The 23,212-nt window shown below is 48.6% G+C and overlaps 1 protein-coding gene across 4 annotated transcripts in view; it reads right to left on the bottom strand.

Moving 5' to 3' along the window:
* LOC141167066 (mucin-17-like) overlaps positions 1-23,212 on the bottom strand; it is a 165,662-nt gene that overhangs the window by 44,114 nt on the left and 98,336 nt on the right. The gene's annotated exons all lie outside the window — the stretch shown is intronic.

The following is a 23,212-nucleotide window of genomic DNA, read 5'->3' as shown; positions in this document are numbered from 1 at the left end:
CCAGAGCACTCTGGAAGAGGTTTTCATCCAAGATTGCTCTGTACTTGGCCACATTCATGTTTCCTTCAATTGCAACCAGTCGTCCTGTCCCTGCAGCTGAAAAACACCCCCATAGCATGATGCTGCCACCACCATGTTTCACTGTTGGGATTGTATTGGGTAGGTGATGAGCAGTGCCTGTTTTTTTCCACACATACCTCTTAGAATTATCACCAAAAAATTCTACCTTCATCTCATCAGACCAGATAATCTTATTTCTCATAGTTTGGTAGTCCTTCATGTGTTTTTGAGCAAACTCTATGCAGGCTTTCATATGTCTTGCACTGATGAGAGGCTTCAATTGGGTCACTCTGCCATAAAGGCCCAACTGGTGAAGGGCTGCAATGATAGTTTACTTTGTGGAACTTTCTCCCATCTCCCTACTGCATCTCTGCAGCTCAGCCACAGTGATCTTGGAGTTCTTCTTTACCTCTCTCGCCAAGCCTCTTCTCTCACGATTGCTCAGTTTGGCTGGATGACCAGGTCTAGGAAGACTTCTGGTGGTCCCGAACTTCTTCCATTTAAGGATTATGGAGGCCACTGTGCTCTTAGGAACCTTGAGTAATGCAGAAATTCTTTTGTATCCTTGGCCAGATCTATGCCTTGCCACAATTCTGTCTCTGAGCACCTTGGGCAGTTCGTTTGAGCTCATAATTCTGATTCGGTCTGACATGCACTGTGAGCTGTGAGGTCTTATATAGACAGGTGTGTGCCTTTCCAAATCAAGTCCTATCAGTTTAATTAAACACAGCTGGACTCCAACGAAGGAGTAGAACCATCTCAAGGAGGATCACAAGGAAATGGACAGCATGTGACTTAAATATGAGTGTCTGAGCAAAGGGTCTGAATACTTATGACCATGTGATATTTCAGTTTTTCTTTTTTAATAAATTTGCAAAAATTTCTACATTTCTGTTTTTTCAGTCAAGATGGGGTGCAGAGTGTACTTTAATGAGAAAAAAAAATAACTTTTTTAGAAATTACCAAATGGCTGCAATGAAATAAAGGGTGAAAAATTTAAAGGGGTCTAAATACTTTCCGTACCCAATGTAAGTATAAATCTTAAAATCAACTTCTGTTAAAAACGCTATAGATAACATGTGTTTAGAAAAATTAAATATGTGAAATTGAAATTGCATTACTGCTGTACAAAATATGTTAAAAATGAAAGTACAGTGGCATGTAAAAGTTTGGGCACTCATGCTGAAAATTACTGTTATTGTGAACAATTAATCAAGTTGAATATCTCATATATTATATATATGCATTTTTGTACTTTTTTATACCAGGGTGAAGCCAGGCCCATCAGTGCTAGCATTGTAAACTAGGGTATCTGTTCTCATGGGGTGCACTCAGATAGGACTGGGCAGACTGCCTAATCTAATAGTATGGGCATAACTAATAAGCTTTTAAACACGCCAGCATACATCCATTACTTAAAAAACCATCCCTTGACCAGAACTGCACGGCCAACTACAGACCTGTTTCCAATCTTCCCTTTATCTCTAAACTCCTGGAACGCCTGGTCCATTCCCGTCTCATCCGCTATCTCTCAGACAACTCTCTTCTTGACCCTTTACAATCTGGTCTCCGCTCTTTACATTCTACTGAAACTGCCCTCACTAAAGTCTCTAATGATCTACTAACAGCTAAATCTAATGGTCACTGCTCCCTGCTGATTCTCCTGGATCTCTGCAGCATTCGACACTGTGGATCACCAGCTCCTCCTCACTATGCTCTGCACTATTGGCCTTAAGGACACTGTTCTCTACTGGTTCTCCACCTATCTCTCTGACCGCTCCTTCTCTGTGTCTTTTGCCGGCTCCTCCTCCTCTCTCCTTCCCCTTACTGTAGGGGTTCCTCAAGGATCAGTCCTAGGCCCCCTTCTTTTCTCCTTATACACCGCTCCCATTGGAAAAACAATCAGCAGATTCGGTTTTCAGTACCATCTCTATGCTGATGACACCCAATTATACACCTCTGCTCCGGACATCACCCCTGCATTACTACAAAAGACCAGTGATTGTCTGTCTGCTGTGTCTAACATTATGTCCTCCATCTGTCTAAAACTGAATCTGTCAAAAACTGAACTACTCGTATTTCCTCCCTCCACTAACCTACCTGTGCCCGATATTGCCATTTCTGTTTGTGGCTCAACCATTACTCCCCAGCCACAAGCCCGCTGTCTTGGGGTCATTTTTGACTCAGATCTTTCTTTCACTCCTCACATCAAATCACTCGCTCGTTCATGTCATCTACACCTCAAAAACATCTCAAGAATCAGGACTTTTCTCACCTTTGACTCCATAAAAACTCTTACTGTAGCTCTTATTCATTCTCATCTGGACTACTGCAACTCTCTACTTATCGAGCTACCTCTTACTAAACTCTCCCCTCTCCAATCCGTCGTTAATGCAGCAGCCAGGATCATATTCCTCGCCAACCGCTACACCGATGCCTCTTCCCTGTGCCAGTCATGGCATTGGTTACCCATCCAATATAAAGTTCAATTTCAACTTATCACGCTTACCCACAAAGCGCTCCATGCTTCAGTACCCCCCTACATCTCCTCCCTTGTCTCAGTCTACCACCCTACACGTGCCCTCCATTCTGCCAGTGACTAAAAACTAAAATCCTCCATAATCTGAACTTCCGACTCCCGTCTCAAGATTTCTCGCGTGCTGCGCCAATTCTTTGACAGGACCGTTCGATTAATTCCCAATACCCACAGTTTCAAGCGAAACCCTAAAAACCCATTTCTTTAGACTGGCGTATCGCCTCCACACAATATCTGTCAGTCCCAGTTTTTCCCCATATTAAAATCTTCTTCAATTTCAGGTTCATACCAACCATGCACATAATAGCCTCGGTCAGGACTGCACACATACTGGCAGGAGACCAGTCCATGTATTATTTATCCTATTTAGTATATCAAGGCTGCATTATACAATATATGTACATTCTACCTTTTGTGTCTCCCCCATTTCCTCATAGACTGTAAGCTTGCGAGCAGGGCCCTCACTCCTTTCAATATGAGATATGCTTATTCTGTATTGTCTGTATAAGTCCCTGCTAAAATTTGTAAAGTGCTGCGGAATATGTTGGCGCTATAAAAATAATAATTATTATCATTATATTATTATTAAGCTGTAAGCCGGATACTGTGTAATCAATAACCCCCTCCATGAAATGGTAGGTCGTGAGGGATTGTCACATCAATATTTTGCACCTGTGTTGCCGCTATCTTTATTATATGGGTTTGCTGCATCCTGGTAGTGCACTAGTTCTAAGATTTGGCGGGGTGTTCTTTTCCTGAAATTCTGTGCCTTTTTTTCTCCACACATACATTTGGTCATTGTGGCCAAAGGGTTCTATTATAACCTCATTGGTCCACCAGACTTATTTCCAAAATACATCAGGCTTGTTTAGATGTTCTTTTGCATACTTCAGACCCTGAATTTTATGGTGAGAACACAGGTGAGGTTTTCTTCTGATAACTCTTCCATGTAGGCCATATCTGAGCATGTGTCTCTGAACAGTAGAGCAATGTACCACAACTCCAGAGTCTGTTAAATCTTTCTGAATGTCTTTTGTTGTCAAGCGGGGAATCTGATTTGCCTTCCAGACCTTATCTTGACCTCCACTGTTCCTTTTAGCTGCCATTTTTTGATTACATTTCGAACTGCAGAAAGGGCAACTTGAAAACACTGTGCTATCTTCTAATAGCCTTCTCTTGTATTGTGGACCTCCACCACTTTCATTTTCAGAGTGCTAGGCAGCTGCTTAGAAGAACCCATGGCTGCTATGTTTTGGCGCAACTCAGTCAACACAGGGAGAGGGTAAAACAGTGTGGCAATATTTTATTGAACCACCACAGACAAAAAAAACATATAGAACAGTCCCAAGATGGTGCAAATAACAGAGTCTCACCCTTCTGCTTGCCAGGATGGGAGCAGCTGTGACTTCACAGCTTCCAGGACCGACTACCCCCAGCAGTGGCATCCCACTTCTGGAGAGCACCCACAGAGAGGATGTAACGAGAAGCTTAGGAAGCTGACAGTCCATTGAGGTATTTGGCCAGGTGACAAGATTGTCCCAACCTGGCTTCTCCGAACGTCTCCATGGGGCCAGGTAACTGGAGGGTCCCAACATGGCTTCTCTGAATATATCCATGAGTTAAGTGATGGTCAATGGAGCAGATCTGTATTCTTCCAGCAAGTGCCGTGGTCCCTTAGGCTGGCATCCTGTAGAATGTCAAATCTCTCTTGATGGAGCCATGGTGTCCTGGCTGCTGTTCTGTAGACTCACTGTCTGAGAAACAGAGGCATATTCCCCTTTTATAGTTCACAACTATTCTTCAGGCCATTAATCACAGGTCAAGGGGAGGGTGGGACGAGGTCAACTCTCATTGTTTAAGTATTTAATCAATCTGCATAGTTTGTCCTTCCCTGTTTGCAGGTCAACAAGTTGCATGAGCTTATACAATGGATAATCAACATATTAGTAAACATCAATTGTTCAATGACCCTGAGTCCCTGTCCTTCAAGGATAGCAACACATTATGCTGCATCGAATGTCAACTCAAGAGGCAACATTAAAGCCCATAGAAAAATGGCCTATGTCTCTTGACCCCCCGAAGAAGCACATGACTTCAAGAGTCAACGTTCAGACTCATAAATAATAGTCTTTGTCTAATATATGTCTGGCATAATTAAGATTAAATGCTGTGTCTTCACACTGGGTTTTTATAAAGCTAGACATTTGCATCATCCGGCCTATCCTATTGGTAAGAGTGATAAAGCCATAACCCCTACAGGCTAATTAAGGTCTGAAACCTTGGTCAAAGTTATCTGAGCACACAAATCTCTAAGGGTGCCCAAAATTTTGCACCGGCCCATTATCCGTTATGTAATATTTAAAATGTAGAAAATGACAACAAATATATTTTTGTCTAAAATACAAAGGAAATGTGTCATCTTTAACTTTAGGCTTTTTAGAGATCATTTCATTTTCATCTTGCTTAACTGTTCACAATAACAGTAATTTTGACCAGGGGTGCAAAAACTTTTACATGCCACTGTATCTATAACATAATCGTATATGCGTCCGTCAGTCCGAAGCCTTTATAGACTGTGCAAGCGCAACGCACCTGCAGGGTCTGGCTCCAGACAGAAGAACGCATTACAGGTAAGATGAGTGTATGGAGCCGGATATCGCGCTATGCGAAGACACTGAATGTGTAGCGCCCCGAGGGTTCGGCCGCTACAGGGGTATTGCACCTCAGACCAGAGGTGTGATATTCCACTCCCAGGTAAGGATGGAGTATGGACCAGGGCTCAGTTAGCTGCATACAGCACACACACCCCATTTCCGAGGGACAGCTCAACGGTGCTCCCACTAGACAAAAGTGCAGGCACGACCGACTATGTCCCTGCCTGGAGTGGGGAGGGGGGTGGAACACCCAGTGCTGTAGGGGCAGATAGGGGTTGGTTCCTGAGCGTAGATAGGAGCTCATTGGTTGCTGGTCACCTGGGCTCATGGTCAGAGGGAGGTATAAAAGGTGGGCACCATCTTAGAACAGTGTTCAGTCTGTGAGGAGAGGAGAGCTGACAGGGAGCAGCAGCTCAGGCTGAGTGCTGCTCCAGAGGCAGGCCTAGAGAAGAGGCCAGAGCCTGAGAGGAGAAGGAGAAGTGGGCCTGGAGAAGAGGCCAAGGGAAGGAGGAGAAGACAGAACAGGAAAGAAGGAAAAGAGAGAGAAAAACAGAAGGGCTCAGGAACAAGAAGGTGGAAGGGACCCTAAGAACCCACGAGAATCCAGGGTGAAGGGTCAGGCAGATTAAGGGTACCGGATCCCAAGTTGGTGGAGGAGAAACTACCCTCAGCCAAAGACCGGTCGTCGTGATCATCTATTGGTGCGACACCTCATCAAACCTGCTAGGAAGGCACCATATAGGACAGCGGAGGACGGGGCCCACGTTTAACCGCACGAGTCCGCGGCAGCTGGACAAAAGTGGGTCACTGGTGAGGCAGGCCAGAGAAAGGATTAAAGGGGGTCCTGTGCCATGCTCCTGAACTGCCTGGGAGTTGACCGAGCCCCTCACCTGGTGGACGCAGCACGGCTTGGGCAGTCACCGCCGGTACCAAGGTGACTAGGACCAGTAAAGAACTGTGAGTAAAGACCCTGGACTGTAACTTGTTGTCTGTGTGCTCCTTCGCGCCTCCAGCACTACCGGTACTGGGACCTTCACCACCATCACTCCCACCATCCACTACACTGCCCTGGGGCTGCACTCTTCCCGTGGGGGGTCACACTACTCTAGCTGCACACCTCATCAGCCCCAGCGGTCTGCATGCAGCGGCGGTTCCTAATAACCGCAATCCACGGGTGGCGTAGTCGGACATTATCAATAGCACATAACGGACTGCCACTGGTCTGACCACCCTGAGCCACGGACCGTGTCGCCACTACTACCCCCATCGTCTCCCTATCGCCCGGTTCCGAGTGCCCCACGGCCCAGGGGGCGAGTCAAACGCACAGCGGGATCTCCGGCACCATACTTACATACTTACCTGACCTCTATTCTGGCTGGAAACCGGGGCAGGAGTGCGGTGTCAGAATCGGCATCGGCGCATGCGCATAGCGTGCTATCTGATGCCATTTTACTGAAGACACATTTGCTGTGTGTTTTCAGCAAAATGGCGCCGGACAGCGCGGTATGGGCATGCACGTACTCCGGCACTACACTCCTCTCCCGGCCTCCGGCAGAACGGGACGCAGTGCAAGAGCACAGGGAAGAAAGGTGGGTATAAGTGTTTATTTTTTTATGTGTGCATTGTGATAGGGATGAGGGGTACCATACATACCAGGATGAGGGATGGGGTACCATGCATACCAGGATAGGGATGAGGGGGTGCCATGCATACCAGGTTGAGGGATGGGGTACCATGCATACCAGGATAGGGATAAGGGGGTATCATGCATACCAGGATGAGAGATGGGGTACCATGCTTACCAGGATAGGGATGAGGGGGTACCATGCATACCAGTATTGGGGATGAAAGTACCATGCTTATCAGGATGGGGATGAGGGGTACCATACATACCAGGATAGGGATGAGGGGGTACCATGCATACCAGGATGAGGGATGGGGCACCATGCATACCAGGATAGAGATGACAGGGCACCATGCATACCACCATAGTTTTGAGGGGGTACCATGCATTCCAGGATACAGATGAGGGGCCATGCATACCAGAATACAGATGAGGGGGTACCATGCGTACCAGGAAAGGGATGAGGGGTGCCATGCATACCAGGATAGGGATGAGGGGTGCCATGCATACTAGGATAGGGATTAGGGGTACTATACATACCAGGATGAGGGATGGGGTGCCATTCATACCAGGATTGGGGGGTGATGGGTGCCATGCTTACCAGGATAGGGATGAGGGGGCCATGCATACCAGGATTGGGGATTAGGGGTACCATACATACCAGGATGAGGGATGGGGTGCCATGCATACCAACATTGGGGATGAGGGGCGCCATACATACCAGGATGGGGGATGAGGGGCGCCATACATACCAGGATAGGGATGAGGGGTACCATGAATACTAGGATAGGAATGAGGGGTATCATGCATACCAAGATAGGGATGAGGGGTGCCATGCATACCAGGATTGGTGATGAGGGGTACCATACATACCAGGATGAGGGATGGGGTGCCATGCATACCAACATTGGGGATGAGAGGTGCCATACATACACGAATTGGGGATAAGGGGTGCCATACATAACAGGATTGGGGATGAGGGGTACCATGCATACCAGGATAGGGATGAGGGGTACCATGCTTACCAGGATGGGGATGAGGGGTGCCATACATACCAGGATAGGGATGAGCGGGTACCATGCATACCAGGATGAGGGATGGGGCACCATGCATACCAGGATAGGGATGACAGGGCACCATGCATACCACCATAATGTTGAGGGGGTACCATGCATACCACGATAAAGATGAGTGGGTACCATGCATATCAGGAAAGGGATGAGGGGTGCCATGCATACTAGGATAGGGATGAGGGGTGCTATGCATACCAGGATAGGGATGAGGGGTACTATACATACCAGGATGAGGGATGGGATGACATTCATACCAGGATTGGGGGTGAGGGGTGCCATGCATACCAGGATAGGGATGAGGGGGCCATGCATACCAGGAGTGGGGATGAGGGGTACCATACATACCAGGATGAGGGATGGGGTGCCATGCATACCAACATTGGGGAGGAGAGGTGCCGTGCATACCAGGATTGGGGATGAGGGGTGCCATACATACCAGGATAAGGATGAGGGGTACCATGAATACCAGGATAGGAATGAGGGGTATCATGCATACCAAAATAGGGATGAGTGGTGCCATGCATACCAGGATTGGTGATGAGGGGTACCATACATATCAGGATGAGGGATGGGGTGCCATGCATACCAACACTGGGGATGAGAGGCGCCATACATACCAGAATTGGGTATAAGGGGTGCAATACATAACAGGAAAGGATGGAGGCAGCACATAACATTCGGTGGCTCAAATACCCGGATGGGGTGCCATGCATACCAGGATGGGGATGAGGGGTACCATGCATACCAGCATAAGGCTGTAGGGGCCATACATACCAGGATTGGGGATGAGGAGTGCCATGCATACCAGAATGAGGGATGGGGTGCATACATACCAGTATGCATACCAGTACTGGGATGAAGGGTGGGTGCCATGCATATCAGGATTGTGGATTAGGGGTGCCAAGCATGCCAGGATTGTGAATGAGGGGTGCCATGCATACCAGGATTGGGGATGAGGGGTACCAGGCATACCAGGATAGGGAAGAGGGGGTACCATGCATACCAGGAGAGGGATGAGGGGTACCATACATACCAGGAGAGGGATGAAGGGGTACCATGCTTTCCAGGATAGGGATGATGAGTAGTGTTGAGCCACCCCCGTAGTGTTCGAGTTCGGTTCGGTTCGTCGAACACCCGTGTGTTCGAGGAACTGTTCGTCGAACTGTTCGTCGAACACCTTCGAACACCTTTAAAACCAATGGCAGGCAAACAAAAACACATAGAAACACATAGAAAACACCTTCAAAGGTGTCCAAAAGCTGACAAACTGCTCTGAAGACACAACTAACACATGGAAAAGTGACAAGTACATATAGTCATGTGAAAAGAAAAGAGGTGGAAGAGTAAAAGGAGGGGGAGACACAGATATAGGCATGTCATGCCCTTCTAAAATCCAAAAAGTGAGAAGCCGACACGTTCAGTCCGCTCCTGCCCGTGCCACCTCCGTGTCGCCGGGTTTGTGCCAGAGCCGCGGTGAACCCTGACGGCCAGCCTCCCTCTCCCAATACTGGTGCCTGTCCGCTGGTGGGTCGAGCGAGCCCCCCTGTGGTGGAGGCAGCTCTAAGCTTTTTAATTTAAATTGTCTCTCTAATTTGAATGAATACACTTTAAATCCATTTACAAGGATCTATTGGAGGGCAAGTCTCATGCCAGCAGCCGCGTAATTCCAGCTCCAGTAGCGTCCACTAAAGCTGCTGCAGTTAAAAAGCTTTTATAAGGATCGAGCTCGGCTGTCCACCGCAAGGCATCCTACTGCCAGTCCCAGCCCCTATGCCTTGGGGTGCCTCCTGATGCTCTTCACTGAGTATCCCGTGGTCCCGAAGCATTTCCTTTGAAAAAATTAAGTGTCCAAACTACAGGTGGTGTAGCTTGCTTAACAGCCGGGATAATCCGCTGACTAGCAGACACTGCTACTAGGCACAAAGTATTTCCTGGGCTAGATGCAGTTAAAAATTTGTAATTAGATACTCTCGTTGGATGCTGAGAAAGCATTCCATAGAGTCTCCTGGCACGCCATATATGATTCTCTTAAAAAGCTTGGGGTAGGGGTCTAGGGGACCCTTTTATAGCCAAAATCACAGCCCTGTATCGCAATACGTCACCTAGGCTGAAGATAAATGGAACTGTATTACCCTGAGGGCTCGGTTGCTACAGAGGTATTGCACCTCACCCAGAGGTGTGATATCTCACTCTCAGGTAAGGACGTAGTGTGGATCAGGACCCGACACCTGCATGCATTACACCACATTGCCGTGGGGCAGGGCGACCAATATGCCCCTGAGATGGGCACGACAGTCCCTGTCCCTGGCTGGAGTGGGGGGAGGGAACACTGAGGAAGGGGAACCCTGTAGTGCAGGAGCAGGGAGGAAGCAGTTCCTGGGTGCATTTAGAAGGGAGTATAAAAGGTGGGCACCATCTTAGTTCAGTGCAGAGAAGTCTGAGCAGAAGTGGCAGGGAGCAGGGGCTCTGTATGAGCTCTGCTCCGGAGGCGGGCCTAGTAACAGAGGCCCAGGCCTGGAAGAGGGAGAAGGAAGGAAGAGGAGCGGAGAAGGCTCCAGGAACGAGGAATGAAGGGATCCCAGGGGTGCGGACGGGCGAGTTGCCACCACACGCCCGAATCCACCTGCGTGGAGGGGTCAGGCCAAAGGGGGAGACCGGTCCCCGAAACTAGTGGAGGCAGGAAAAGACCCTCAGCTAGAAACCGGAGGCTGTGACATTTTATGTGGCGCAGCCCCTCGCTACACCCGCTAGGAAGGCACCACATAGGGTCAGGGAAACTGGCGCCAAGTTTACCAAGAGGAGGCCCGAGGCAGCCGGACAGAAGGGTTGGTAAGAAAGGCCAGACAAAGGACACACAAAGGGGGTCCTGTGAAGCGCTCCAAAGTTTTCTGGGAGTTGTCTGAGCCCCTCACCTGGTGAGCACAGTACGACGTGGGCAGCCGTTACCTGCGGACGTGGTCTGGATAATAAGAACTGTGAGTAAAGGCCCTGGACTGCATCACTGACTCCGTGTCGTTACTGCTGCTGCCCTGCACCATCACCCCCATCCTCCGCATACACTGCCCTGAGGCTATACTTCTCCCGTGGGGAGTTATGCTATGCTCTGCTGCACCCACAACACCAGCCTCAGCGGTCTGCCCTGGAGCGGCGGTTCACTCTGACCGCAATCCACGGGTGGCGTAGTCGGACATTTAAACATCAAAACCACATAAATAGTTCCGCCACTGGTTTGACCGCCCTGAGCCACGGAACCGGGTCGCCGCCACGGAGACTACAACCACCAGCATCCACCAAAAAGTGTCCGGCTCCGGGTGTCCCAAGGCCCAGGGGGTGCGTCAGAACATTTTCATCACCTTTCACAATAACCAATGGGACAAGGCAGGGATGTTCTCTGTCCCCTCTCTTATACATCCTAGTGATGGAGCACCTGCTCTCATCAATTCGCCATAACCCCAATATTAGATGGATTGAGGTGGGAGGCACCGAGTACAAGTGCTCTCTATTTGCTGATGATGTCCTAGTATATATCACTCAATCACATATATCCATCCATGCTGTTATGGCTGAAATAGATCACTTTGTTACATGGTCAAATTTTAAAATCAATGCAGCGAAGTCTGAGGCCCTCGATGTCTCCCTCCCCAAATCCATATAGGATTCCATCCAGTCCAACTTTCCCTTTGCCTGGCCCTCACAGGGTATCAAATACTTAGGAATTCCTATTCATAGAGACCTCTCCCATCTACGTTATCTTAATTTTGGGCCCTTTATTGAACAACTCCATACAGACCACGGTTGGCAAGTTAGAACTGTAAGATTCACTACGTGAACCACTGGTGTTTTGTGGAAAAGCACATGTACACTGTGTTCCAAATTATTATGCAAAAAGTGTTTAGGAGTGATAAGGGAAGAATTTGTTTGTTTGTCAGTTAAACTCATTGATGGTGATGTGTGTCAGGGCTCTTTATATCACTGTAAGCAATTGCAGACACCTGTGCTAATTAGTTTGGCAGGTGTGTCCAATGAAAGGCAAGACTACTTAAGAAGGCTGTCTCACATTATTAAGCAGCCTACATTTTCTGCCAAAATGGGAAAGAAAAAGGATGTGTCGGCTGCTGAGAAGCAACAAATTGTGGAGTGTTTAGGTCAAGGCATGACTACAATCAACATTGTGCGATGATCAGGATGAAGTGTCTTGGCAATCAAGAAGTATGTAGCTGATTCACAGTACACACGTGTGCGTGCTGATAAGGGCAAATTGAGGACTCTTTCCTACAAGCAATTACGTCAGGTTAAAAGAGCAGCGGCAAAAAAGCCTTGTCATAGCAGCAGACAAGTTTTTGAAGCTGCTGGTGCCTCCAACGTCCCCCGAACAACAAGATGCAGGGTCCTTCAGAGGTTTGCAGCTGTGCATACGCCATCCTGTCGACCTCCTCTATCCACTTCACACAAGCAGAAACGGCTCCAGTGGGCCAAACATTACATGAAGACTGATTTCAAAACTGTTTTGTTCACGGATGAGTGCCGTGCAGCGCTCGATGGTCCAGATGGATGGAGTGGAGGATGGCTGGTTGATGGACACCCCACGCAAACACGGCTACAGCGCCAACAAGGAGGAGGTGGAGTAATGTTTTGGGCTGGAATCATGGGGAGAGAGATTGTCGGCCCCTTTAGGATCCCTGAAGGCGCTAAAGATGAACTCCATAATGTATGTGGATTTTCTCAAACAGCACTTCCTGCCATGGTTCAAGAAGAAGAACCGTGTATTTCACAGCAAGATCATTTTTTTGCATGATAATGCACCATCTCATGCTGCACAAAAAGCATCTGCATCTCTGGCTGATATGGGCATAAAAGGGGACAAACTTATGGTGTGACCCCCCATGCTCCCCTGACCTCTACCCCATTCAGAACCTCTGGAGCATCATCAAAAGGAGTGTCTATGATGGCGGGAGGCAGTTCACATCTAAGCAACAGCTCTGGGAGGGTATTCTGTCCTCATGCAAAACAATTGAAGCAGAAACCATCCAAAACCTGACAAATTCAATGGATGAGAGAGTTCAGAAGCTCCTTTCGAACAAGGGGTCCTATGTGAAAATGTAACATCACCTAGAATAAAGTTTTGAGTTGAAAACTGTTTGATTTCAGTTTCTAATAACCTGCTAATGCTTATAATTTCAAAAATGACCATTTTTTGGTCTTTATTAAAATGAAAAGGTTGATCGAAAAGTTTGGCAGATCTAAGAGTGTGGCAACCCAGTAGTCATGATTACTTCGAATTCTGACAATATGAGGGTCATGTTGCAGGTAGTGCAGCAAGAAGGCACTTATGTGTCTTGCGCATCTCGGAGCCCCAAAATTATTTTCCGGGCTAGATGCAGCTAAAAATTATTATTAATTTTAAATCTGGTGGAGCTTAGTATAGATGGCCTAATAGGATCAGTGCTGCACACTGCTACAAAGCCCAAATTATTTTCCAGCCAAGATACAGATAAACATGATTAGTAATTTTAAATCTGGTGGAGCTTATTATAGATGGCCTAATAGAATCAGTGCTGCACACTGCTACAAAGCCCAAATTATTTTCCAGCCAAGATACAGATAAACATGATTAGTAATTTGAAAGCTTAAAATGGTTGGTAGGGTGATTTTAACCAATCATCCATCTTTTACTCTCCCCAGGATGACACAGGGGTAGAAAAGTCGTTTCGGATCCATGATTTGTTCATCTTTATGAACGTGAGTCTGTCTACATTATCAGTGGAGAGCCGCGTGCGCTTATCTGTCAGCACACCACCAGCAGCGCTGAACACACGTTCAGACAGAACGCTGGCTGCGGGGCATGACAAGATCTCCAAGGCGTAAGTGGCTAGCTCCGGCCATTTATCCAGATTGGAAGCCCAAAAAGAGCAAGGGTCCAGTGACACAGTCATGGCTTCAATGTTTACTTGGAGATACTCCTGTACCATCGCCTCTAGGCGTTGACTATGTGTCAGACTTCTTGTCTCCTGTGGCCTTGCAAAGGATGGGCTAAAAAAGTGGTGAAATGATTCCGCAAAATTTATGTTACCAGCAGATACTGTGGTTCTGTTATGGTTTGAGTGCTGAACACTTCATGGTCCCACGGTTGGCAAGTTGGAACTGTGAGATTCACTACGTGCACCACTGGTGTTTTGTGGAAAAGCACATGTAAGATTCTGCAACAGTCTCTGCTGATACTCCTGCATGCGTGCATCCCTTTCTATGGCAGGAATAATTTCTGCAAATTTACTTTTGTACCGGGGATCTAACAGTGTGGCAACCCAGTAGTCAGGATTATTTCTAATTCTCACAATTCGAGGGTCATGTTACAGGTAGTGCAGCAAGAAGGCACTCATGTGTGTTGCGCATCCAGGAGCACCAAGTCCCTGTTGTGTTGGTGGCGAGGTAACAATCATGCTTCCTTCCTCTGTCCTCTCCCCCCAACCTCGCACAACAGAAATGTGATCAAGGTCTCCCTCATCTGATGAGTCTTCCATCAGTTCGTCCTCCACTTCTTCCTGGGCTCCTGCACCTTCCTCACTAGTTTGGCTGCTACCATGCGCCCTGGTAAAACCATCTCCCCCACCCTCACATGCCTGCCGCCTTGGTGCTGCCGACCGTCTGGACCTTGCAGATGTTAGCCCTTCCGCATACAACTCCTCCTCCTCTACTTCCTCCACCTCCTCTTGTGCCACCACCTGTCTCCGAATTCTGTTTAACATGTGCTCCAGCATGCAAATCACCGGAATAGTCATGCTGATAATGGCATCGTCAGCACTAAACATCTTCGTCGCCATTTCAAAACTGTGCAGAAGGGTGCATAGGTCCCTGATCTGAGACCACTGCTCCAGCGTGATTTGCCCCACGTCTGGATCTCGTTGGCCCAGGCTATACGTCAGAGCGCATTGCACCAGGGCTTATCGGTGCTGCCACAGTCGCTGCAACATGTGCAGAGTTGAATTCCACCGGGTAGGCACATCGCATTTTAGCCGGTGAAGTGGCAGGCTCAGCGACTTCTGTAGAGATGTAAGTCGCTGAGCTGCGGGATGCGAACGGCGGAAGTGAGCACACAGCGACCGTGCCCTCTGCAGAAGGCCATCTAGTCTGGGATAGTGGGCTAAAAATTGCTGGACAACCAGGTTCAACACGTGAGCCATACAAGGCACGTGTATGACATTGCCCCGGCGAAGGGCTGCACCCAGGTTTGCAGCATTGTCCCACACGGCCTTCCCTGGTTTCAGGTCCAGTGGAGACAACCATTCATGAAATTGGTTCTCCAGAGCTGACCACAACTCCTCAGCTGTGTGACTCACATTTCCCAGACATTTCAAAGTAAAAACCGCCTGATGACGTTGAGCCCTACTGCCAGCATAGTAAGGAGGTGTGCAGGATCCCTTCTGCGCAGTTAGAAAGCTTGTGGCATGACAAGACAGGCTTTGGGTGCAGGTGGAAGACCGAGAGGAGGTTGAGGAGGCAGAAGCAGTGGAGGAACTTTGACATAAAGAGGATTGACGCACAACTCGTGGGGACGGCAAGACTTGGACAGCAGCCCCTTGTCCTGCTGTCACCATCGTTACCCAGTGCCCAGTCAGCGACATGTAACGCCCCTGTCCATGCCTACTCGTCCAAGTGTCTGTGGTGAAATGCACCCTGTCACACACAGAGTTTCTCAAAGAAGCGGTGATGTTGTGTGCGACATGCTGGTGGAGCGCAGGCACACCTTTCTTTGAGAAGTAGTGCCGACTGGGCATCTGGTACTGGGGCACTGCGACGGACATAAGGTCTCGAAAATCCTCTGTGTCCACCAGGCGGAAAGGCAGCATTTCTGTAGCCAAGAGCTTGCAGATGGTGAAATTCAACCTCTTAGCTTTCTCATGGCTAGGAGGAAATGGTCTTTTACTTGTCCACATCTGAGGGACCGAGGGCTGGCTATTGTGCTTAGACGGGGTTGATAAGGGTGTCCCCGGCAAACTGCCGGTCTGTGAGGAAGATGCAGGCGGACATGTTAGGTTGCCTTGATCCAAAGGTGGTGCTATCGATGTCGGACAGCGCTCAACACCAGCTGGTGTTACCACCTCCAAAGAAAATGATGACCTGCCAATCACGCTGGCTGTTGCGGGTAAAGAGGTGGCAGGTCTGCGCCCCAAAACAGGTGTGACTGCTGTCCCCCCAGTCACAGAGGATGAAGAGGCCGCGGATGCACAAGATATGGCAGACGGTGGTTGGCCCGGCCGGCTAGGCCGCATTGTAGCACACTGAGCTTCCCACTGCAACTTATGCTTCATGTCCATGTGCCGGTTCATGCATGAAGTACTCAAACTATGTATTTTTTGGCCTCTACTTAGCTTTTGCTGACAAATGTTACAGATAACACGAGTTGGGTCATCTTTATTGATCTGAAAAAATGCCCAGGCTATGCAAGGCTTAGCACCCATGCGACCTGAAGAGCCACCACGACTTGTGGTGAGAGGCAGAGTTGTGTTTGAGGATGCAGTTGTTGACGTGCTTCCAGTACTACGTCTCTGTCCAGGAAGGCGCAACCTGACCTCGTCGTCACTATCATCTTCCTCCACCTCCTCTGCTGACCTCATCTCTTGGCTGACTGTGGGTTGACAGTAAGTGGGATCTCCAACCTCATCATCATCACCCTGTGCGTTATCACACCCGTCGTCCTCAGAGCCAGCCTGTTCCTGCCCTGACAAAAAACTAAAGTTGTCGCTCCAGTCAGGTATTTGAGTCTCATCATCGTCTTCCTCATTGTCTCCACCAACAGGAGTTACAGTTTGGGAATGAGGGTCTACATTATGGTCAGAACCTTCTGCGTCTGGTCCTGGATCCGACTCATAAAGATTCTGGGCATCAGTGCAGATCATTTCCTCGTCTGGATTCACAGAAGCGCTGGAGTCGACCTCTGATTCCCAGGCTATAGTATGAGTAAACAGCTCTGCAGACTCAACCATCTGTTCTACCTCATACTCAGACGGGCAGCTGGAGATTTGGGAGCTGTGAGGAAGCAAGTGCGATTGGGGTGACACCTTTGAGGACTGGAGTATTTGTGATGTTGAAGTTGATGTGGAGGAGAGCCCACTTAAAGGAGCACTTGATATCCGGTGAAGCACCTGCTGTTTTTGTGCCTCATCTGGAATTTGTAGCGATTGGCGTGGCCGTAAGAAAGGGATCTTATCACATTGTCCGCTAAAAGAAGTAGACATTTTAGTTTGGCTGGAAGATGGTCTTTCTGCAGATGTTACTGTTGCTTTAACACCTACCCCACGGACACAACCTTTTTTCCCCTTCCCAACACGCCTATTCCCCTTTCCACCAGCATCAGGCCTTTTTCCACTCTTTTTGGTGGTTAACTAATTCACAACTCTGGAGTTGTTTGCACAGAAAAACAATGGATTTGAACCGAGCAGAGCTGAGTGGCCAAACTGTGGTATTAGGCCAAAAGTATTGGCTGGGTTAGATGCAGAAAAAAATTATATTCAATTTGCAACCTGATGGAGGTCAGTATAGATGGACTAATAGAGAAAGTCCCACACACTGCTAGAAGGCCAAATATTTTTTCAGAGCTAGATGCAGAAAAAAATTATATTCAGTTTGCAACCTGATGGAGGTCTGTATAGATGGATTAATAGAACAAGTCCCACACACAGCTAGAAGCCCAATATTTTTTCAGAGGTAGATGTAGAAAAAAATATATTCAGTTTGCAACCTGATGGAGGTCAGTATAGATGGACTAATAGAACAAGTCCCACACACAGCTAGAAGCCCAATATTTTTTCAGAGCTAGATGCAGAAAAATATTCAATTTGCAACCTGATGGAGGTCAGTATAGATGGCGTAATAGAACAAGTCCCACACACAGCTAGAAGCCCAAATATTTTTTCAGAGCTAGATGCAGATATAAATTATTTTTAATTTGCAACCTGATGGAGGTCAGTATAGATGGACTAATAGAGAAAGTCCCACACACTGCTAGAAGGCCAAATATTTTTTCAGAGCTAGATGCAGAAAAAAATTATATTCAGTTTGCAACCTGATGGAGGTCAGTATAGATGGACTAATAGAGAAAGTCCCACACACTGCTAGAAGGCCAAATATTTTTTCAGAGCTAGATGCAGAAAAAAATTATATTCAGTTTGTGTCACGCTGTCTCTGTATACTGGAGGTAGGGGGCCTAAGCTGACCCTAAGCTGGGGCCCTGACTAATCCCTCAACCTGGAGGTACTGTTAAAGGTACAGAGGTCCAGGCTGCCAGCGTAACCCCTACCTCCTGATGATCCCTGCACCTCAGTAATCTAGTCCTGAGAAGGACCCCGATCACAACCAAAGGGAACAAGAAATAATATGCCCAAACACAGTATTTAGACGAACGAGACAGTACAAGGGAAAAACCAAAACCACCTTGCATACAAACAACTTCTCAACTATAACAGAGGGAAAACCAACGGGAAAGGAGATAAATGATAAAGCGAGGAAAGGGAAAAAACACTTCCAAATACACTTATCTCAGCAACTCCAAACACCACGATCCGCTCTGTCAGTCTGAATGAAATGCTTTCACCGACACCTCCCAAACAGACCAGCAGGTATATGAAGGAGTCTCACTACAGAAGTATTGATTGCAGCTGGGCGAGGCTGGACCTCATCTAGCCCAGAGAGAGAGAGAGAATTAACTCCCTCACTGCCGAGAAACACAAAGCACCAACAAGTCAGCTGCGAGAAGTCAGGCTGTGTACTCGTGACGATCTTCGTGGCAACACACCCGTGACAGTACCCCCCCTTCTACGAGGGGCCTCCGGACCCTCAGGGCCAGGTTTATCCGGGTGAGTCGTGTGGAAGGCCCGAACTAATCGGTCTGCGTTAATATCCGACGCAGGAACCCACATCCTCTCCTCAGGACCATACCCCTTCCAATGAACCAGGTACTGAAGGGACCGGCGATTAAAGCGTGAATCAATGACCCTCGATACCTGGAACTCCAAGTTACCATTGACAACCACTGGAGGGGGAGGTAAAGGTGACGGTACCACCGGCGCCACATACCTCTTAAGCAATGATCTGTGAAACACGTTGTGAATTTTAAACGTAGGGGGGAGGTCAAGACGGAATGCCACCGGATTAATAATAGAACTGATTCTGTACGGCCCGATGAACCTGGGACCCAGTTTCCAGGAGGGAACCTTAAGTTTTATATTCCTGGTAGACAACCATACCCGATCGTTCACACTTAGGTCCGGACCAGACACTCTCCTCCTATCAGCCATACGTTTGTATCGGTTCCCCATAGTATTCAGATTCTTCATAACCCCTCTCCATACTGAAGCGAGTGATGAGGAAAATCGTTCCTCCTCAGGAACCCCCGAAGAGCCCCCCCCACTGAAAGTACAAAACTGGGGGTGAAAACCATATGCCCCAAAAAACGGGGACTTACCAGTGGACTCGCTCCGCCTATTATTAAGAGCAAACTCTGCCAGAGGTAAGAAAGAAGCCCAGTCCTCCTGGTTCTCTGACACAAAACACCGGAGATATGTCTCCAAGCTCTGGTTCATACGTTCCGTCTGACCATTGGTCTGAGGATGAAAAGCCGATGAGAATGACAACTGCATCCCCCGCCGTGCACAAAACGCCTTCCAGAACTTAGACACAAACTGAGACCCCCGATCAAACACCACCTCGGAGGGTACCCCGTGAAGCCTCACAATCTCCCCAATGAACACCTGCGCAAGAGTTTTAGCATTAGGGAGAGCCGGAAGAGCGATAAAATGTGCCATCTTGCTGAACCTGTCCACTACAACGAGTATGACCGTTTTACCCGAAGACGGAGGGAGGTCCGTAATAAAGTCCATAGACAGATGAGTCCAAGGACGCTCCGGGATCTTCAAAGGTAAGAGGGCCCCAGACGGACGGGTATGTGAGGTCTTAGAGCGCGCACAAACCCCACAGGACGTGACAAAAGTTACCACCTCCTTATGTAAATTAGGCCACCAAAACCGACGCGAGAGGAGATCCACAGTTGCTTTACTCCCCGGGTGTCCTGCAAAAACTGAGTTATGGTGTGCCTCGATCACCTTTTGTCGCAACTGATCTGGAACAAACAATCTCCCTGGAGGTCCAACAGGGGCGTCCCCCTGAGCCTCCAATACCTCCTCCTCCAGCTCAGAGCATACTGCCGAAACCACCACCCCCTCCTGAAGGATAGGAATCGGGTCGTCCGTATTCCCGGCCCCCGGGAAACTACGAGATAAGGCATCCGCCTTTACATTTTTTGACCCAGGACGATATGTAACGACAAAATTAAACCTGGTAAAAAACAATGACCACCTAGCTTGTCTGGGATTCAGACGTTTCGCGGACTCCAGATATAGCAGGTTCTTGTGATCGGTGATGACGGTGACCGGATGAACTGCCCCCTCCAGAAAATGGCGCCACTCCTCAAAAGCTAACTTAATGGCCAAGAGTTCCCTATTGCCGACATCGTAATTCCTCTCAGCGGAGGACAATTTTTTAGAGAAAAAGGCGCACGGATCCACTTACCAGGGGACGAACCCTGTGACAATACTGCTCCCACCCCTACCTCGGAAGCGTCTACCTCTACAATGAATGGCTGAGACGCATCAGGTTGAATGAGTATGGGCGCCGAGGCAAAACATTTTTTCAAAGAGGAGAATGCTTGACAAGCCTTGTCAGACCACCTAGAAAAATCCGTCCCCTTTTTAGTCATGTCAGTGAGAGGCTTAACCATGGACGAGAAATTACGAATGAACTTTCGGTAATAATTAGCAAACCCCAGGAAACGTTGTAATGCCTTAAGATTCTCTGGCCGATCCCACTCAAGAACTGCCCGCACTTTCCCAGGGTCCATACGAAAACCGGACGCTGAAACCAGGAAGCCTAAAAACTGGAGTTCCTGTACGGCGAACACACACTTTTCCCACTTGGCATACAGTTTATTATCCCGCAAGATCTGTAACACCTGCCTAACGTGCTCCTGATGAGACACCAGATCCGGCGAGTAAATTAGGATATCATCCAGATATATGACAACAAACTGTCCCACCAAGCGGCGAAAAATGTCATTAACAAAGTGTTGGAACACGCCGGGGCATTAGTCAGACCGAATGGCATGACAAGGTTCTCATAATGCCCCTCCGGAGTGTTAAACGCCGTCTTCCACTCATCCCCCTCCTTCATCCTAATCAGATTGTACGCCCCCCTGAGATCCAACTTAGAAAACCATTTGGCGCCCACGATCTGATTAAAGAGATCGGGAATAAGTGGGAGCGGATACGGATCTCGGACCGTAATCCGATTAAGTTCACGGAAATCCAGGCAAGGGCGTAGGCCTCCATCTTTCTTCTTAACAAAGAAGAACCCCGCAGCCACCGGTGAAGATGAAGGTCTAATATGCCCCTTAGCCAGACTTTCTGAGATATAATCCTTCATGGCCTGCCTCTCAGGACCAGAAAGGTTATACAACCTAGCTTTAGGTAACTTGGCCTCAGGGAGCAGTTTAACAGAACAGTCATACACGCGATGAGGAGGTAGTTCCTGACACCCTTTCTCCGAGAATACATCCTCAAAGTCCGCCAGAAATGGAGGTAAGACCCAAGGAGTAACCGCACCAATGACCGTGTTCATGCAGTTTTTATTACAGAATTTACTCCATTGGCTTATCTCCCTGGTTTGCCAATTAATAACCGGGTTATGCTTAGCTAACCAAGGAAGGCCCAACACAATAGGAGTGGGAAGACCCTCCAACACGTAGCAAGACAACAGTTCTTTATGTATTGCCCCCACTTGAAGTTTTACGTCATGCACAACTTGCAAAAAACTTCCCTGCCCGAGAGGCCTGGCATCGATCGAGAATATGGGGATGGGTTTAGCCAACTCACTCAACCGCATACCTTGAACCCGGGCAAACCGAGCATCAACCAGATTAGCCCCGGCCCCACTATCCAGAAGAACAGATATCCTCTCAGTTCTTGTACCCACCACCACCTCCGCCGGTACGAGAAACAGAGACGAACCTAGGGACGAAATACCTACTCCCAGATTGCCGTCCACCACACAACCTGGGATCAACAGTTTTCCGACGACTCTTCACTCTGCAAGGGACGGGATGGACACCCCCCAATAAAATGTCCCTTTCTGCCGCAGAAGAAACACCTTCCTGCCTTATGGCGCACCACCGGTCCCCTCCCCCGAAATGATGTCCCTCCTAATTGCATAGGCTCCTCTGGACTGACCAGGGGAACCACCATATGAGGGGACCTTGTAGGAGGTGGAGTCATCACAGGGGGTAGAGTTATCCCGCACCTCTCCCGAAGCCGTCTGTCCACGCGAATAGCGAGGGCCATAGCGGCTTCCAGAGACACGGGAGAGTCATACTGTGCCAACACATCCTGTAATTTGTCGGATAAACCATGACAAAACTGGCTCCTAAGAGCCGGGTCATTCCACTGGGTGTCCGTGGCCCACCTACGGAACTCCGAACAGAATTCCTCCGCCGGACGATCTCCCTGCTGGATCCTACGTAACTTAGACTCAGCAAGGGAGATCCGATCTGGGTCATCATATACGAGTCCCAGGGCAGCGAAAAACCTATCCACTGACTGGAGAGCCGGGGAACCCGGGGGAAGAGAGAACGCCCAAGATTGTGGGTCCCCTTGTAGGAGCGAGATGACAATTCCCACCCTTTGTTCTTCACTCCCCGATGACCGAGGCCGCAGCCGAAAGTACAATTTACATGCCTCCCGGAAAACAAAAAACTTGTCCCGCCCCCCAGTGAACCTATCAGGGAGAGCTACTTTAGGTTCTGGTCCGGCTTGCTCCTGAGGATGCCAAACCTTGGACCTAACGTCCGCCAGCTCCATGGACAAACTCTGCAATTGCCGAGCTAGACCGGCTACTGGATCCATAGTAGCTGGAGAAAAACTAAGTTGGTCGGTGAAAATGTCACGCTGTCTCTGTATACTGGAGGTAGGGGGCCTAAGCTGACCCTAAGCTGGGGCCCTGACTAATCCCTCAACCTGGAGGTACTGTTAAAGGTACAGAGGTCCAGGCCGCCAGCGTAACCCCTACCTCCTGAAGATCCCTGCACCTCAGTAATCTAGTCCTGAGAAGGACCCCGATCACAACCAAAGGGAACAAGAAATAATATGCCCAAACACAGTATTTAGACGAACGAGACAGTACAAGGGAAAAACCAAAACCACCTTGCATACAAACAACTTCTCAA

Source organism: Phyllobates terribilis, unplaced genomic scaffold (genome assembly GCF_046119375.1).
Source record: "Phyllobates terribilis strain yellow unplaced genomic scaffold, ASM4611937v1 Scaffold_11__3_contigs__length_659146591, whole genome shotgun sequence".
In the NCBI taxonomy this organism is placed as follows: domain Eukaryota; kingdom Metazoa; phylum Chordata; class Amphibia; order Anura; family Dendrobatidae; genus Phyllobates; species Phyllobates terribilis.
The sequence above is the reverse complement of the archived record's forward strand: the minus strand, read 5'-3'. Positions and strand labels throughout refer to the sequence as shown.